At 44.9% G+C, this 4,266-nt stretch overlaps 1 long non-coding RNA gene across 1 annotated transcript; it reads right to left on the bottom strand.

The window, feature by feature from the left end:
* Nucleotides 1–1,295: 1,295 nt before the first annotated feature.
* LOC115080278 lies at nucleotides 1,296–3,925 on the bottom strand. The gene is made up of 3 exons (XR_003853551.1): nucleotides 3,696–3,925; nucleotides 2,053–2,229; nucleotides 1,296–1,478 (listed from the first exon to the last, which is right to left on the bottom strand). It is a non-coding gene; the product is annotated as an uncharacterized LOC115080278 (long non-coding RNA).
* Nucleotides 3,926–4,266: the final 341 nt, after the last annotated feature.

Raw genomic sequence — 4,266 nt, 5'->3', positions numbered from 1 at the left:
TTCACCTGCCTGTATCCCCTCCCTGGCCCTCTCCCTGCCCTGTATCCCCCTCCATTCCCATCTCCTTGCCCAGCATCCCCTGCCATTACCTCAGTTTCCCACCACTTTTTCCCTCAGATGTATTACTGGGCTGCCAGGTACCCCAGTCAGACCAGGGTAGCATGGCTGGTTGTGGGCGGTGCGTCCTTAGATGATATGACCAGGGTAGCACGGCTGGTCATATCTAATGGTGGCCTGTACTGCTCGCACACAGGTTCCTGATGAACTGCATCAATACTCCTCCTAGGCCTTGCACCATAGGCAGTTGTCCACTTCTTTTAACAGCCCTGGCTCCCTTCTGTTTTCCCCTTCCCTATACAGAATCTCTCTAAGAGTATGTGTGTGTGAGAGATGATGTATGGTGTGCCTAAGAGTGTGTGTGTGGGCATGTGTGAGAGAAAGAGAGGGAGGGAGCCTGTGTGTGTGTGAGAGAGAATGTGAGTGAGGAAGGGAGCGTGTTTCTGAGTTGTAAAGAGAGCATATGTGTGAAAGAGAATTTGAATGAAGGAGCATGTAAGTGAATGAATGGCAGAGGGAGTGAATATGTGAAAGACTGTGTGTGAGAGAGAATGAATGTGTATGTATATGAGACAGAGTTTGTGCAACCCCTATTCTTCAATAATCCAAAATGATCAATGTGTGGAAAAGTGCCCAGATACAGAGAACAAGGGATTTTTTAATATCCTTTTTCGTTTTGAATATTTGGGAATTAGTTGATGTGTCTGATGTTTTGAAATATTTTATGGGTGTTTGGGAAATTTAAAAACATTTTATATGAATTTTTAATTATTGGATTTTCTATTTATCAGCTGTTTTGAAATATTTATTCTTTTTATGAGTATGGTTTTACTATTATAATTGATGTTTTATATATCATGATTTTATTGTTTGTTTTATGAGGAACAGTAATGTTTCTGTTTTTCTATTGTCCAGTCTGGTTTGTTGCAGTTCAGTTCTTGTCAGCATGTTTCTATTTATACTTCATGGTCTCCTTTAGTCTATATTTGGTGAGGGTCTGTCTGAGTTTTGCATGTGTGACTGAGGTGATGTATTCTGCTAGCATGCGGTTTCTGTACAGAGATCTATAGCATGGAGCTGAGCTGGTGAGATAAGAAATAGGCAGCAGGTGAGTGCCCAGAATAGAAACTCTTGCCTATGTGCAGCCTCTCAGCTCATTGCTCTTTAATTCACACACAGATACACTTATGTAATTCACAGGCAGGATTTAATATGTATGCAAATATATTCAAATATAATGCAAATGACACCCCACCACAGTCTTTAAGTGTCCAGTCCTGGTCTGATGAAAAGTTGACAACCCTAATCTTGAATGAGAAGCTGTAGCTGGCACCATCGATGTAAGTAGGCTTCCAGCCTTCAACCCAGCCCAGATATTCCTCCTGAACACTTAAGGGGCTGAGAGGAGAAGGGATAATCACCTGCCAAAAGTAAGCAAAAAGATTTTGATGGCCTCAAATCTTTGCATGTCTAGCCCAAGGATGCTGGTGTTATCCATTCAAGTTATCCCCCTTAAATATGTAAGGGCTCATGGACTGACAATGATTCCCAAACCTCCAGGCCCTTTAATTCCTGCACCTTTAAGTGGCTGATTTAGTTGGAACATGAGCCTGCTGCTAGGCCTGAGGGCCTGAGCCAAATGTGAGGGGGCAGAAACCTCTGAGGACTCCCCTCTTCCGGCTATGCCACAGATGAGTGCATTTTTAACAAATTTTCAAAGAGTAGCTGCCCTCTGAAAATTATGAACTGTACAGTACACACATAGAAAAGGCGCATGTAGTTTCCACCTGCTATTTGTGCAGGCAGCCGAGCAGGGGTAAAACAGCATGCATACATTTAAAAAGACGAAAACAAATGCACTATTATTTACTTTCCTGACACAAACCTGTCCATAGGGACATTTGTTTGTAAGTGGCTAGACGTATGCATGCTGTAGAAGTACAAAAGTAATTTTAACCAGATAAAGTTGAGCAACTGACAACCATGCCAGTTTACCTGGGTAAATAGCTGTTTACCAATGTAATTGGTTTTGAAAATTGTCTTCTTAATGTTACTCATTCAAACGGGATCCTAAAGGGTTTCACAGTTAAATCACCCTGCCAGGGCACAAACAAGAACGATGTTTGTCCTTCCTTTCTTTAGTACTTTAACAGCTTCACTGCATAACGATTTCTGTAGGGAAGAACATAAGAACATAAGAAATTGCCATGCTGGGTCAGACCAAGAGTCCATCAAGCCCACCATTCTGTTTCCAACAGAGGCCAAACCAGGCCACAAGAACCTGGCAATTACCAAAACACTAAGAAGATCCCATGCTACTGATGCAATTAATAGCAGTGGCTATTCCCTAACTAAACTTGATTAATAGCCATTAATGGACTTCTCCTCCAAGATCTTATCCAAACCTTTTTTGAACCCAGCTACACTAACTGCACTAACCACATCCTCTGGCAACAAATTCCAGAGCTTTATTGTGCATTGAGTGAAAAAGAATTTTCTCCGATTAGTCTTAAATGTGCTACTTGCTAACTTCATGGAATGCCTCCTAGTCCTTCTATTATTCGAAAGTGTAAATAACCGATTCACATCTACTCATCAAGACCTCTCATGAGGATGAGACGATGGTGCAAGGAAGAGGGATTCAGTTTTGTTAGGAACTGGGGAACCTTTTGGGGAAGGGGGAGTCTCTTCCGAAGGGATGGGCTCCACCTTAACCAGGGTTAACCAGACTACTGGCGCTAACCTTTAAAAAAGGAGATAGAGCAGCTTTTAAAATAGAACAAAGGGGAAAGCCAACAGTCATTCAGCAGTGCATAGTTCGGAGAGAGATATCTTCAAAGGATACTAATGATGCATTAGAATTAGGGCATCCCAACAGTGAGGTTCCAATAATAAGAAAAGTAGTCCAAGTGCCTGTAACTAAAAACTCAGCTGAGCTAAAAAATTCTAACTTATCCCTATCAATTAAAAAGCAGAATGGAAATACAAACAAAAAACAAACTTTGAAATGTTTGTATGCTAATGCCAGATGTCTAAGAAGTAAGATGGGAGAATTAGAATGTATAGCAGTGAATGATGACATAGACTTAATTGGCATCTCAGAGACATGGTGGAAGGAGGACAACCAATGGAACAGTGCTATATCAGGGTACAAATTATATCACAATGACAGAGAGGAGCACTCGGGAGTCGGTGTGGTGCTTTATGTCCGGGATGGCATAGAGTCCTGCATGACATTAAATGCACAATTGAATCTTTATGGGTAGAAATCCCTTGTGTGTTGGGGAAGACTATAGTGATAGGAGTATACTACCGTCCACCTGGTCAAGATGGTGAGACTGACAGTGAAATGCTAAGAGAAATTAGGGAAGCTAACCAAATTGGTAGTGTGGTAATAATGGGAGACTTCAATTACCACACCAAAAGAGTCAGGAACATTACCCAAGCTAGAATATATCAATCACAAATGAATGGGAACACAATAATAAATTTTAAATAGCCTAGATGAAGGTGTCAGCAAGCCTGTCATTGTTTTCTACCAAAACCAACCGATCTTCTCTATCATCCACCTTCAACAGTATTTTTGTTATGAATTCGCCGCCCGCAGGGTTCCCCCCCCCGCGAGCAAGCTGACTTACCGCTGTATTCTTCGCCGAGGCGGCAGGACGCCGCCCTCGGCCTGCCCACGCGGCCCAGAGGCCGCCCACCGCCATCCCTGGCTCCGCGGTCGGAGCCGCAGCCTCCCACGGGGCAGGGAGTGCCCCTGACGTCATCCGGATCTTCGCAGCGTTTAGGCCGCAGCCTCGGGCTCGATTAGCGGCAGGAGCCGCCCCTAGGCCTCCCGCAGCGGCTGGAGCCGCTGCCGACGCTGGAGCCTGCGTTCAGGCTCTCCCCTGCCTTCTCTGCAGCGTCTGACGCTGCCGACATGAAGACGCTGTGCAGGCCGCTGTCCAGGGTCCTGCACAGCCCTGCTCTGCCTGCCTTAGACGCGCGGCCGCGTCTCTCTGCAGGATTTAAAGGGCCAGACACAGGAAGTGTCTGAGCCCCACCTAATGACTGTTTCCTGGCTCAGCCCTATAAAGGGCTGCTCCGTTCTTCATGCCTTGCCTTGCATCGTGTTCCAGTCTTCGCTCTGGAGGCTCCGGCCTGCCAGAGACTTTGTAAGGTCTTCTTCCGGAGCTCCGCACCTTGATCTCTTCGTTCCTGTTC

The sequence above is a fragment of the Rhinatrema bivittatum genome, chromosome 1 (genome assembly GCF_901001135.1).
Source record: "Rhinatrema bivittatum chromosome 1, aRhiBiv1.1, whole genome shotgun sequence".
In the NCBI taxonomy this organism is placed as follows: Eukaryota; Metazoa; Chordata; class Amphibia; order Gymnophiona; family Rhinatrematidae; genus Rhinatrema; species Rhinatrema bivittatum.
The sequence above is the reverse complement of the archived record's forward strand: the minus strand, read 5'-3'. Positions and strand labels throughout refer to the sequence as shown.